The 15247-nt window shown below is 38.3% G+C and overlaps 1 long non-coding RNA gene across 1 annotated transcript in view; it reads left to right on the top strand.

The window, feature by feature from the left end:
* The window catches only part of LOC137219046 (uncharacterized), a 44373-nt gene that overhangs the window by 12498 nt on the left and 16628 nt on the right, over nt 1–15247 (top strand). The window contains exons 2-3 of the long non-coding RNA XR_010940960.1: nt 6846–6949; nt 7353–7424. This is a non-coding gene — a long non-coding RNA (uncharacterized lncRNA). The remainder of the gene's footprint in view (nt 1–6845; nt 6950–7352; nt 7425–15247) is intronic.

Genomic DNA, 15247 nt, shown 5'->3' with positions numbered 1-15247 from the left:
TTGGCTGTATTGAGTCTTCGTTTCTGTGCGAGGGCTTTCTCTAGTTGCAGCAAGCGGGGGCCACTCTTTATCGCGGTGCGCGGGCCTCTCACTGTCGCGCCCTCTCTTGTTGCGGAACACAGGCTCCAGACGCACAGGCTCAGTGGCCATGGCTCACGGGCCCAGCCGCTCCGTGGCATGTGGGATCTTCCCAGACCAGGGCTCGAACCCATCTCCCCTACATTGGCAGGCAGACTCTCAACCACTGCACCAGCAGGAAAGCCCAAGAGAGCTTTTCTTAACCTGTGGTTGCCATTGCTCTATTTTTCTCTGCAGTGGTAATCATAAAAATACTTATTTGTCACTGGTTGGTTGATAAGTAAGTTAATACCAAAAAATAAAACGCAGTTCTGCTATTGCTGCTACTTCTTCCACTGATGGAAAAAGTTCTACCTTAACAAGTCAGTGACAACTTGAGGCCTGGAAGGAAGTGAGGGAACAGCAGCTGCTCCATCCTGCAGGGAGGGAAACAGCTCTGGGCCTTCTCGATAGTGATGGTTGTCTCATTTTCAGGGAACTAGCACCAAGGGGACTAAACCTTATGCAATTTAAGTTCCCTACTCCAAAGTATATAGATTCACAATTTCTTTAAAGTGACTATTAAAGTATATTTCTTTCACCATACAACTCTGAAATTCTACAAACTGAGTTGCCGTGTAGAAATACCGGTTCTTGCCAATTCTATGATTTGATTATTTGAAACTCTAAGCATTTCTAATTTCTCACACACTGACCACTAGCCTGAGCCACAACTTTCTGTTTAACAGGTATTTTAAAAGCTATTGTGGCTTACCACAGCACCTTGAAGGGGTTTTTCTATTATACTGAAGCCTGTCGTCTGTTACGTTCAGAACTACCGTTTTTTTTTTTAATGTAAAATAGTTTTAAATTCAGTCAACCTGAAGCTCTTGCTTTTAGTTGGTTAGTATTTCTGCTTCAGACAGGATGTATTTCATTTGAAAACAAAAAGGCAGTTAAGAAACTTCCAGGAGTTTATTTCTCTGAGAGCTTTTTAAGAAATGATAAAGATTCATTGCTTTTTTCCTAAGAACACAGAATAGTTTTTAGTAAATGCTATAAAGAAAATGTGCATAATTTTAAGAAAACACAGTATTTTAGGCTCTATTTGCTAATAACTGATGGTATTTGATAACTTTTAGTGAGGAAGGGAAATACTAGGGGAAGTACTTCATGTGAGCCAAGAGATAGGAACAAGTATATTAAATTAGGCGTCTTCCCTGCACAAAAGCATTTTAAGGAATACAAAATAAATGTTTTTAAAGACACAACCTAGTTGGAATGCAGTCCTTTGTTTGTTTATTCAGTTGTAGGATAAAAACTATGAAAAACTCATTTAAGTCCAAGAGGCTGTGTATTTTATTTATTTAACTCTATGAAGGATGAGAGTGATGCTGAAACCAGAAAAACAAGTTTTTCTTCCGTGCATCTCATGTCTCCCATTTTTTATTAAGTAGTTTCCATGATGGAAATAGCACATGTTCCATGCTCTCATTTCACTGACACACAGAGTCGATATGTAACAGGTTAGCCTTGCCATTATTAATACTTTTTGCACTTTAAGCATTTTCTCTACGTGATAGTACTTTGAATGTTTGGTGTTTTGTTTTGTTTTGTTTTCAGTTTGGGAATATAAAGCAAAACCCTGATGTACTTTACTTCCACTGACAGCAAATATTTTGCTTTTAGAATCCTTTTACTTTTTTTTAAATTAATTAATTTATTTTTTGGCGGCGTTGGGTCTTTGTTGCTGCGCCTGGGCTTTTCTCTCAAGTTGCGGCGAGCAGGGGCTACTCTTCGTTGCGGTGCACGGGCTTCTCATTGCTGTGGCTTCTCTTGTTGCAGAGCACGGGCTCTAGGTGTGTGAGCTTCAGTAGTTGTAGCATGCGGACTCAGTAGTTGTGGCTCATGGGCTCTAGAGCGCAGGCTCAGTAGTTGTGGCGCACGGGCTTAGTTGCTCCACGGCATATGGGATCTTCCCGGACCAGGGCTCGAACACGTGTCCCCTGCCTTGGCAGGTGGATTCTTAACCACTGTGCCACCAGGGAAGTCCCTATAATCATTTTACTTTTTATCTCTGCTGAGTTGCATTGGAATAGAAAATTTTACATTTGCTAAAGTAACAGAGTTATTTTAAATATCAAAAATGTTGAGTTCTTTATTTGGCAAAGAAATCCTTCAAAGTGTGCAGTAACTAGGACTCAGTTTAAATATATTATGTTATTTATATCTTCCATATCATTTGGCTTTGTCTCCAGAGGATCCGACATTAGGAAATTTCATGTGCCCTTAAAGTATCTCATCATAAAGAAATAACTGATAGTCAAGATGATTTCCTCCATTTTAGTTTTTATCATTAAAGTATATGTTAAAGTGCTGTATATTAATAATTACGCTTCTTACTTTCTTTATAACCTTTGATTTTGGTAATACACAGCAGAGACTAGATATCTATCTCCCTGTTAGAAGCACTGCATATGGGATCCCCTGTACTGAAAAGTAGGTTGTACTAGGTGACCTTTCCTAACATTCTGCAATAAAAACGAGATTATAAGGTTTTCATATATTATTTTATCTTCCTAACATTCCTCTGAAGTAGAGGAGCAAGTACACTTTCTCTCATCTTATAGCTGAAGAAAAGAGCTATAACTTCCCCCAAATCATATTCCTTGTAGATCTGGAACCTAAGCCTTGGTCTTCTTTCTCTCCTTACAGAATAACCAAAGTAGTTTATAAACAACTAGTCTTTCTATTATCTGAATCTTCTTAGATGAACTCTCACTTCCTAAACTCTTGGGTTTTTTTTTTTTCCTACTAGCAATGCTATTTCTATAATAATGCTCATAGAGTTATGAAGTTGAGCTAATCATCTGACTATAGATGAACCATCGAAGCAAGTCAGTGGAAAAATATAAAAGATGATAGAATTTAATCTTCAACTTAAAATCTGCATGGTTAATCATGCGAGTAAATGATTTATCACATTTATTTGTGAGCACTGAATTAAATCCTCATGACAGTTAGCATCATACATCCTTTTGATAGAACAGCATTACATTTTAGAGTTCTTTACCAAAAATTTGAAATTGAAACATGTAAAAAGGGATTTCTAGGATCAAATGAGCAGTGAGGGCATCAAAACGCATTGTAGGATGCTGGTTAAATGAGGTTTGGGCATAATTTTACAAATATAAACTATTTGGGAAACTGTAAGTTCTTTGTAATAAAATCCATTATCTTTCAAAACTTAAACATTATAATAACAAAACAGCAGTGCTGTTCTAAGTAGAACTTGCCTTCTTAGGAATTAGTTGTTTTACTATCCCAGAGATATATCTGGAACAGGGTCTAGTTCACAATAACTATTCAATAAATATTTTTTGAATGAATAAATAAATGAGTCTCAAGTTCTGGAGAGAAGCAGGGAATGCAGACACAGATTTGAGGATTGCAGCTAAAATGGAGGGAACTGAATTCATGCCAGATGCATGAAAGAAGAGTGTGTAGATGGAGTTCTCAAGAAGGCACATAGATAAGAAATTTGAATTTCCATAGGAAGAGATTAAATTATTCTTATGATTATACCATGTCATCTATGATTGGAGTTCAGTAAGGTAGTCAGAAGAAAATAAATATATAAAAATCAATAACTGTCAGACACAAATTATTCCAAAATAATTTAGAAAATGTAAATGAAATTGTGTTATTGATAATAGCATACATATATAAATTAGTTTCACAAAAATATGCAGAATTTACATGAAAAAATTATAAATCTCCATTAAAAGACACAAAAGAAAATTTAAGTAATGGAGAGCTAACCCCAAATTAAATAATAAACCTTGCAATCAACATTCTAACAGCCCACTATGCACGTATTAGAATAGCCAAAATCCAAAACACCAACACCACCAAATGCTGGCAAGGATACAGAATGCCAAGAACTCTCATTTATTGCTGGTGGAAATGCAAGATGGAATAGCCCCTTTGGAAGAGAGTTTGGCAGTTTCTTACAAAACTAAATAATTTCTTACCATATGATCCAGCAATTGAACTCCTTGATACTTACCCAAAGGAGTTGAAAACTAATGTCCACACAAAAACCTGTACACAGATGTTTATGACAGCTTTATCCATAATTGTTAAAACTTGGAAATAACCAAGATGTCCTTCAGGAGGTGAATGGATAAATAAACTGCTGTACATCAGACAACTGAATACTATTCAGCGATAAAAGGAAATGAGCTATTAAACCATGAAAAGACTTGGAGGAAACTTAAATGTACAACACCAAGTGAAAGAAGCCAATCTGTAAGGGCTACAGACTATATTATTTCAATAGTATGATATTCTGGAAAAAGTAAAACTGCAGAGACAGTGAAAAGATCAGTGGTTGTTCAGGGGTTGTGGGGAAGGGGATGAACAGGCAGAGCACAAAAGATTTTTAGGTCAGTGAACTATTCTGTATGATACTGTAGTGGTGAATATATGTCATATATATACATATATATATGATCTCATTTGGGTCAAAAATATGTATGCACAGGTGTGACTTGAAAAGAGACAGAATTGATTCTCTCTGAGCAGTGAGATTACAGATGAGCAGGAAAGGGTACTTATACTCTCTGCTTCACATACTTCCACACTCTACACTGCATAAACTGTATAACTTAAAAGATAACTAGGGAATTCCCTGGTGGCGCAGTGGTTAAGAATCCACCTGCCAATGCAGAGGACATGGGTTCGAGCCCTGGTCCAGGAGGATCCCACATGCCACAGAGCAACTAAGCCCGTGCTCTGCAACTACTGAGGCCGTGAGCCACAATTACTGAAGCCCACGTGCCACAATTACTAAAGCCCATGCATCTAGAAGCCCGAGCTCCACAGTGAGAGGCCCCCGCTCGCCACAACTAGAGAAGGCCCGCGCGCAGCAGAGAAGACCCGACGCAGCCAAAAATCAATCAATAAATAAATTTATTTTAAAAAAATAACTAAAATGACCTTGGGAACGTTATCTACATAATCATGACAATCTGATATGAGATAGATAGGTGCTAGACGGAATAACAAAGTATAAAGTACTAAAAGGTTGATAACGCAGGCAAAGCCAGACATAAAAATTCAGATTATGAGCTCAGGTTTTGCCATTCCCCAGTTCACAATAACAAAAATGGTAAAGTCTAAGGAACACAGTCCAATGCTGATGATGACAACTATACCAGCGATCTCCACTTAGTTGTGGCCTGTGATATGCCAAGTGTTGTGCCAGATGCTTTACGTATTTTACCTAATTTAATCGTCACGATCCTTTCAGGCTTTATAAATGAGGAAACTGAAGTTAAGACAATATAAGTATTTTGCTCAAAGCCACAATGTTCGTAAGTGCCAGAGCCAGAATTAAAGTTGAAGGTAATCAGACTCTAAAGTCCATGTTCTTTTCCTTACAACAGCTGTACTGCCTCTCAGTAAAACAGAAATAGAAGGATACATCAATTTAAAAAACACATCTTGAAAGAAAATTTGATTTCTAATAGTAAGAAATTTAGTGTATCTGAGTGAGTGGTATTTAAGTTTAACTGTAACAAGCATAGCAAACTCATCTCTATCATGTAATTCAGCCATGGAATAGAATTCTCCATGTTTCTACTTGAGCTTCACAGCGACTCTTTTCAGTAATCCGGCCTCCAGCCCAATGTATCATTTTGCATCAGTAAAGGACTCTGGACTGGAAAAAAAAAAGAATTATCCTTCCCTGCATGCATGTGAGAAGATTACATATTTGCACTCCTCATTTCTCCATAAGAACTAATCCAAACTTAATTTCTGCCAAGCTTCTGAACATCTACATAAACGATAGGTTTGTTACCACTTACTACTGGATTCAGCGGATTACATGCAAAATGTGCAAAGACATGATTAAAAATCTTTGATCTTTTAATCAAAAGAGTAAGCAATATTAATTCATTTTGGCAAGTGTGATACATATACTTTATTGTAATGCTATTTTGCATTTGAGATTACCACGCTAAAATAATTATTCTTCATTAATGAAGGTTTGTTGCTATGTAATTTCATTGTGGCTCTAGGCAATAATACCCTTTCTAGAGCATTGGATAAATTTGGTGTGAACTTATTTTATAAAATAATCATATTCTTTATAAAATATAAATTTTACCATCATGATATTTGATTCTGTAAAGCTTGTAGACAGAAATATCACTGAGAACTATGTAAATGGGAAGAGTGAAAAATCTTCAAATTGAATAAGAAATAATCTTCAAATTCAAAAGACCACTGTATTTCTGTTAGTATTAACTTTGTGAAGCAAGAACAAAAAAGCCTCCCAAATCTTATTGCTGTCCCACTTTAATAATAAAGATAGATTTATATATAAATAATTATAACACAAAGAAGGATGCACATTAATGCTGCAACAAAAGAAGAAGCGGCATGCTAATTATTCCTAGAAGGATTCTGGAAGACTTCATGGAAAAGATATAATTTCAATTAATCTTTAACAAATGGGCAAGATCAGGAAGTGGAGAGGAAAGGAGAGGGCTGGAGTAGTATATAAAAGGCATAGAGTCTTGATTGCTCGTCTAAATGCTGAATCTTTATTCTGTGATAAATAAAAAGCTACCGGATTTTTGAGCTCAAAAGTAATATGATCAGAGCTATGAGGAGTACTCGGGGGAACTGTGAATGGGACATAAAATTAAAAGAAAATTATGGTGGCAAAACCAGTGGTGAAGTACTTTAGTGATTGGTCTGTCTGTCTGTCCCCCCAGAGAGTTGTCATGAGCATCTCCAGGCCAGACACCATGTTTTCCACAACGCTATACTCCCCAAGCCACACATATATAACAAGTGCTGCTGAATGCATGGATGAAAGGTAATTGGTTCTTGTACTATGCAAACAGCCGTGGGAATGAAAAGAAATGCAATAGAGACAGTATAACTGAGGTGGTGACATTGTAAAGAGATGTTATCTGGCTGGATGTAGATACTGAGGGAGACAAAGAAATAAAATCGTTACTCAATTTACCCTGATAAAAATTTACTGAGCACTTACTCTGTGCCAGGGTGCTGTAGATATTAAATATATAAATATGAATTAATATCTGGTCCCTACTATCAAAAAACTAGGGGTGACATTAAGTGAACAGATAAATAATAATACAGAAAAATAAATAATACAGAATAATTTTGTGTGTGTATATATATATATATATATGCAATAATGTGTGTACAAAGTTCACAAATAACAAAGAAAAGTAATTTATTTTTCTCTGCAGAGAATGAGGGAAGACTCCATTGAGCAAATGGTGGTTGAGTAGGACTTTGGAGAATAAATAGGAGTTTTCAAGGTAAGGAAGCGCAGGAGCCCATCTCACACAGAGGAATTAACATTTTTAAGTATGTGGAGGTCTCAAAAAACTTCTCTCGTGTGTGTGTATATTTGTATGTGTGCGTATGTGTATAAGTATTTTGGTATTGCAAAAGCATAAATTGCAACATGGAACTGAGAACTAACGGGAAATGAGATTGGAGAGCTGGGTAGGGGATAAAAAGTCTCTGCATTGCAAGCTAAAGGGAATGAACTTTATTCTGTGCGTAGATAAGAGTCAGTGAAGGTTACTAAGCTCTGTAGCAGCTGGTAGATCTACCCATCAGTAAAGGGCAAATGGGGAGCACGTTGATGAAAGCTTGGTGAATGGATAGGGAGGGAGGAGGAGGGCAGTGTGGGTGTGAGGATAGAATGGTAATGGCAAAGAGTCTATTGCAACAGGTCGATTGAAAGACCGTGAAGTCCTACTAAGACAGTGATAATAGAGAAAGGAGAGAGAGAATGAAATAGAGATATTTAGTTGATAAAATTGGACAAATTCAGTGATACGGGATGTGAAACAACCAACTCCAAGGTTTTCTGATTGAACTACTAGGTTGAGAGTTGTGCCACCAAATGAAGATTCGGTTTGGTATAAGCAGAGTCTGAAGCATCTGCGGCATACCCAAGGGAATGTTTCTGTAGACAGTGAAATTTATGTCTATGACTTAGGGGAAATGTTAGTGCTAGTGCTCAAGTTACACCCTTGGAAGCAAGGTGACATTATTATTTTTTTTTGTTGTTGCTGTTCTTTTAACATCTTTATTGGAGTATAATTGCTTTACAATGGTGTGTTAGTTTCTGCTGTATAACAAAGTGAATCAGTTATACATATACATATGTCCCCATATCTCTTCCCTCTTGCATCTCCCTCCCTCCCACCCTCCCAATCCCACCCCTCTAGGTGGTCACAAAGCACTGAGCTGATCTTCCTGTGCTATGTGGCTGCTTCCCACAAGCTATCTATTTTATGTTTCATAGTGTATATATGTCCATGCCACTCTCTCACTTTGTCTCAGCTTACCCTTCCCCCCCCATATGCTCAAGTCCATTCTCTAGTAGGTCTCTGTCTTTATTCACGTCTTGCCCCTAGGTTGCTCATGACCTTTTTTTTTTTTTTTAGATTCCATATATATGTGTTAGCATATGGTATTTGTTTTCCTCTTTTTGACTTACTTCACTTTGTATGACACACGCTAGGTCCATCCACCTCCTTACAAATAACTCAATTTCGTTTCTTTTTATGACTGACTAATATTCCATTGTATATATGTGCAACATCTTCTTTATCGATTCATCTGTTGATGGACACTTAGGTTGCTTCCATGTCCTGGCTATTGTAAATAGAGCTGCAATGAACATTGTTGTACATGACTCTTTTTGAATTATGGTTTTCTCAGGGTATATGCCCAGTAGTGGGAATGCTGGGTTGTACGGTAGTTCTATTATTAGTTTTTTAAGGAACCTCCATACTGTTCTCCATAGTGGCTGTATCAATTTAAAGTGCCACCAACAGTGCATGAGGGTTCCCTTTTCTCTACACCTTTTCCAGCATTTATTGTTTGTAGATTTTTTGATGATGGTCATTCTGACTGGTGTGAGATGATATCTCATTGTAGTTTTGATTTGCATTTCTCTAATGATTAATGATGTTGAGCATTCTTTCATGTGTTTGTTGGCAATCTGTATATCTTCTTTGGAGAAATGTCTATTTAGGTCTTCTGCTCATTTTTGGATTGGGTTGTTTGTTGTTTTGATATTGAGCTACATGAGCTGCTTGTAAATTTTGGAGATTAATCCTCTGTCAGCTGCTTCATTTGCAAATATTTTCTCCCATTCTGAGGGTTGTCTTTTCGTCTTGTTTATGGTTTCCTTTGCTGTGCAAAAGCTTTTAAGTTTCATTAGGTCTCATTTGTTTATTTATGTTTTTATTTCCATTTCTCTAGGAGGTGGGTCAAAAAGGATCCTGCTCTGATTTATGTCATAGAGTGTTCTATGTTTTCCTCTAAGAGTTTGATAGTGTCTGGCCTTACATTTTGGTCTTTCATCTATTTTGAGTTTATTTTTGTGTATGGTGTTAGGGAGTGTTCTAATTTCATTCTTTTATATGTAGCTGTCCAGTTTTCCCAGCACCACTTATTGAAGAGGCTGTCTTTTCTCCACTGTATATTCTTGCCTCCTTTATCAAAGATAAGGTGACCGTATGTGTGTGGGTTTATCTCTGGGCTTTCTATCCTGTTCCATTGATCTATATTTCTGTTTTTCTGCCAGTACCATACTGTCTTGATTACTATAGCTTTGTAGTATAGTCTGAAGTCAGGGGGCCTGATTCCTCCAGCTCCATTTTTCTTTCTCAAGATTACTTTGGCTATTCGGGGTCTTTTGTGTTTCCATACAAATTGTGAAATTTTTTGTTCTAGTTCTGTGAAAAATGCCAGTGGTAGTTTGATAGGGATTGCATTGAATGTGTAGATTGCTTTGGATAGTAGAGTCATTTTCACAATGTTGATTCTTCTAATCCAAGAACATGGTATACCTCTCTATCTATTTATATCATCTTTAATTTCTTTCATCAGTGTCTTATAATTTTCTACATACAGGTCTTTTGTATCCTTAGGTAGGTTTATTCCTAGATATTTTATTCATTTTATTGCAATGCTAAATGGGAGTGTTTTCTTAATTTCACTTTCAGATTTTTTATCATTAGTGTATAGGATTGCAAGAGATTTCTGTGCATTAATTTTGTATCCTGCTGTTTTTCCAAATTCACTGATTAGCTCTAGTAGTTTTCTGGTAGCATCTTTAGGATTCTCTATGTATAGTATCATGTCATCTGCAAACAGTGACAGCTTTTCTTCTTCTTTTCCGATTTTGATTCCTTTCATTTCTTTTTCTTCTCTGATTACTGTGGCTAAAACTTCCAAAATTATGTTGAATAATACTGCTGCGAGTGGGCAACCTTGTCTTGTTCCTGATCTTAGTGGAAATGGTTTCAGTTTTTCACCATTGAGGATGACGTTAGCTGCGGGTTTGTCATATATGGCCTTTATTATGTTGAGGAAAGTTCCCTCTATGTCTACTTTCTGCAGGGTTTTTATCATAAATGGGTGTTGAATTTTGTCAAAAGCTTTCTCTGCGTCTATTGAGATGATCATATGGTTATTCTCCTTCAATTTGTTAATACAGTGTATCACATTGATTGATTTGTGTATATTAAAGAAAACTTGCATTCCTGGGATAAACCCCACTTGATCATGGTGTATGATCCTTTTAATGTGCTGTTGGATTCTGTTTCCTAGTATTTTGTCAAGGATTTTTGCATCTATGTTCAGTGATATTGGTGTGTAGTTTTCTTCTTTTGTGACATCTTTGTCTGGGTTTGGTATTAGGGTGATGGTGGCCTCATAGAATGAGTTTGGGAGTGTTCCACACTCTGTTATATTTTGAAAGAGTGTGAGAAGGATAGGTGTTAGGTCTTCTCTAAATGTTTGATAGAATTCGCCTGTAAAGCCATCTGGTCCTGGGCTTTTGTTTGTTGGAAGATTTTTAATCACAGTTTCAATTTCAGTGCTTGTGATTGGTCTGTTCATATTTTCTATTTCTTCCTGGTTTAGTCTCGGAAGGTTGTGGATTTCTCAGAATTTGTCCATTTCTTCCAGGTTGTCCATTTTATTGACATATAGTTGCTTGTAGTAATCTCTCATGATCCTTTGTATTTCTACAGTGTCAGTTGTTACTTCTTTTTCATTTCTAATTCTATTGATTTGAGTCTTCTCTCTTGTTTTCTTGATGAGTCTGGCTAATGGTTTATGAATTTTGTTTATCTTCTCAAAGAACCAGCTTTTAGTTTTATTGATCTTTGCTATTGTTTCCTTCATTTCATTTTCTTTTATTTCTGATCTGATCTTTATGATTTCTTTCCTTCTGCTAACTTTGGGTTTTTTTTTTTTTTTATTCTTTCTCTAATTGCTTTAGGTGTAAGGTTAGGTTGTTTATTTGAGATGATTCTTGTTTCGCAATGTAGGATTGTATTGCTATAACCTTCCCTCTTAGAACTGCTTTTGCTGCATCCCATAGGTTTTGGGTCGTTGTGTTTTCATTGTCATTTGTTTCTAGGTAGTTTTTGATTTCCTTTTTAATTTTTTCAGTGATCTCTTGGTTATTAAGTAGTGTGTTGTTTAGCCTCCATGTCTTTGTATTTTTTACAGATTTTTTTCCTGTAATTGATATCTAGTGTCATAGTTTTGTGGTCGGAAAAGATACTTGACATGATTTCAATTTTCTTAAATTTACCAAGGCTTGATTTGTGACCCAAGATATGATCTATCCTGGAGAATGTTCCATGAGCACTTGAGAAGAATGTGTATCCTGTTGTTTTTGGATGGAATGTCCTATAAATATCAATTAAGTCCGTCTTGTTTAATGTATCATTTAAAGCTTGTGTTTCCTTATTTATTTTCATTTTGGATGATCTGTCCATTGGTGAAAGTCCCCTACTATGATTGTGTTACTGTCGATTTCCCCTTTTATGGCTGTTAGTATTTGCCTTATGTATTGAGGTGCTCCTGTGTTGGGTGCATAAATATTTACAATTGTTATATCTTTTTCTTGGATTGATCCCTGGATCATTATGTAGTATCCTTCTTTGTCTCTTGTAATAGTCCCTATTTTAAAGCTATTTTGTCTGATATGAGAATTGCTACTCCAGTTTTCTTTTGATTTCCATTTGCATGAAATATCTTTTTCTATCCCCTCACTTTCAGTCTGTATGTGTCCCTAGGTTTGAACTGGGTCTCTTGTAGACAGCATATATATGGGTCTTGTTTTTGTATCCATTCAGCCAGTCTATGTCTTTTGGTTGGAGCATTTAATCCATTTACATTTAAGGTAATTATCAATATATATGTTTCTGTTACCATTTTCTTAATTGTTTTGGGTTTGTTATTTTAGGTCTTTTCCTTCTCTTGTGTTTCCTGCCTAGAGAAGTTCGTTTAGCATTTGTGGTAAAGCTGGTTTGGTGGTGCTGAATTCTCTTACCTTTTGCTTGTCTGTAAAGGTTTTAATTTCTCCGTCAAATCTGAATGAGATCCTTGCTGGGTCTTGTAATCTTGGTTGTAAGTTTTTCTCCTTCATCACTTTAAATATGTCCTGCCAATCCCTTCTGGCTTGAAGAGTTTCTGCTGAAAGTTCAGCAGTTAACCTTATGGGGATTCCCTTGTGTGTTATTTGTTGTTTTTCCCGTGCTGCTTTTAATATGTTCTCTTTATATTTAATTTTCAGTAGTTTCATTAATATGTGTCTTGGTGTGTTTCTCATTGGAGTTATCCTGTATGGGACTCTCTGGGCTTCCTGGACTTGATTAACTATTTCCTTTCCCATATTAGGGAAGTTTTCAACTATAATCTCTTCTAATATTTTCTCAGTCCCTTTCATTTTCTCTTCTTCTTCTGGGACCCCTATAATTCGAATGTTGGTGTGTTTAATGGTGTCCCAGAGGTCTCTGAGACTGTTCTCAATTCTTTTCATTCCTTTTTCTTTATTCTGCTCTGCAATAGTTATTTCCACTATTTTATCTTCCAGGTTATGTATCTGTTATTCTGCCTCGGTTATTCTGCTATTGATCCCTTCTAGAGAATGTTTAATTTCATTTATTGTGTTGTTCATCACTGTTTGTTTCCTCTTTAGTTCTTCTAGGTCCTTGTTAAACGTTTCTTATATTTTCTCCATTCTATTTCCAAGATTTTGGATCATCTTTACTATCATTATTCTGAATTCTTTTTCAGGTAGACTGCCTATTTCCTTTTCATTTGTTAAGTCTGGTGGGTTTTTATCTTGCTCCTTCATCTGCTGTGTGTTTTTCTGTCTTCTCATTTTGCTTATCTTACTGTGTTTGGGGTCTCCTTTTTGCAGGCTGCTGGTTCATAGTTCCCGTTGTTTTTGGTGTCTGTCTCCAATGGCTAAGGTTGTTTCAGTGGGTTGTGTAGGTTTCCTGGTGGAGGGGACTAGTGCCTGTGTTGTGGTGGATGAGGCTGGTCTTGTCTTTCTGGTGGGCAGGTCCATGTCTGGTGGTGTGTTTTGGGGTGTCTGTGGCCTTATTATGATTTTAGGCAGCCTCTCTGCTAATGGATGGGGTTGTGTTCCTGTCTTGCTGGTTGTTGGACATAGGGTGTCCAGCACTGTAGCTTGCTGGTTGTTGAGTGGAGCTGGGTCTTGGCATTGAGATGGAGATCTCTGGGAGTTTTTCGCCGTTTGATATCACATGGAGCTGGGAGGTCTCTTGTGGACCAGTGTCCTGAACTTGGCTCTTCCACCTCAGAGGCACAGCCCTAATGCCTGGCTGGAGCAACAAGAGCCTGTCATCCACACAGATCAGAATAAAAGGGAGAAAAAAAGAAAGAAAGAAGATAAAATAAAGTAAAATTAAAGTTATTAAAATAAAAAATAATTTAAAAAAATTTTAAGTAATAAAAAAAAGAAAGAAAGAAAGAAGATAGTAACCAAACTGAAAAACAAATCCACCAATGATAACAAGTGCTAAAAACTATACTAAATATATATATATATAGAGAGAGAGAGAGAGAGAGAGAGAGAGAGAGACAGACAGATAGAACCCGAGGACAAATGGTAAAAGCAAAGTTATACAAGATCTCACACAGAAGCATACACATACACACTCACAAAAAGAGGAAAAGGGGAAAAAATCATAAATCTTGCTGTCAAAGTCCACCTCCTCAGTTTGGGATGACTCGTTGTCTATTCATGTATTCCACAGATGCAGGGTACATCAAGTTGATTGTGGAGCTTTAATCTGCTGCTCCTGAGGCTGCTGGGAGAGATTTCCCTTTACTCTTCTTTGTTCTCACAGCTCCCAGGCGCTCAGCTTTGGATTGGGCCCCGCCTCTGCGTGTAGGTCGCTGGAGTGCGTTTGTTCTTCGCTCAGACAGAACGGGGTTAAAGGAGCCGCTGATTCAGGGGCTCTGGCTCACTCAGGCCGGGGGGAGGGAGGGGCACGGAGTGCGGGGCGGGCCTGCGGCGGCAGAGGCCGGCGTGACGTTGCAGCAGCCTGAGGCGCGCCGTGCGTTCTCCCGGAGAAGTTGTCCCTGGATCCTGGGACCCTGGCAGTGACGGGCTGCACAGGCTCCCTGAAAGGGGGGTGTGGATAGTGACCTGTGCTCACACACAGGCTTCTTGGTGGCGGCAGCAGCAGCAGCAGCCTTAGTGTCTCATGCCTGTCTGTGGGGTCCATGCTGATAGCCGCGGCTCGCGCCCATCTCTGGAGCTCTTTAAGCAGCGTTCTTAATCCCCTCTCCTCGCGCACCAGGAAACAAAAAGGGAAGAAAAAGTCTCTTGCCTCTTAGGCAGGTGCAGACTTTTTCCCGGACTCCCTCCGGGCTAGCCGTGGTGCACTAACCCCCTGTAGGCTGTGTTCAGGCCACCAACCCCAGTCCTCTCCCTGCGCTCCGACCGAAACCCGAGCCTCAGCTCCCAGCCCCGCCTGCCCCGACGGGTGAGCGGACAAGCCTCTCGGGCTGGTGAGTGCCGATCGGCACCGATCCTCTGTGCGGGAATCTCTCTGCTTTGCCCTCTGCACCCCTGTTGCTGTCCTCTCCTCCGTGGCTCCGAAGCTTCCCCCCTCTGCCACCCTCAGTCTCCACCCGCGAAGGGGCTTCCTAGTGTGTGGAAGCCTTTTCTCCTTCACACCTCCCTCCCACTGGTGCAGGTGCCGTCCCTATCCTTTTGTCTCTGTTTATTCTTTTTTCTTTTGCCCTACCCAGGTACGTGGGGACTTTCTTGCCTTTGGGG

The sequence above is a fragment of the Pseudorca crassidens genome, chromosome 2 (assembly GCF_039906515.1).
Source record: "Pseudorca crassidens isolate mPseCra1 chromosome 2, mPseCra1.hap1, whole genome shotgun sequence".
Lineage (NCBI taxonomy): Eukaryota > Metazoa > Chordata > Mammalia > Artiodactyla > Delphinidae > Pseudorca > Pseudorca crassidens.
This window is presented reverse-complemented; position numbering and strand designations above follow the sequence as displayed.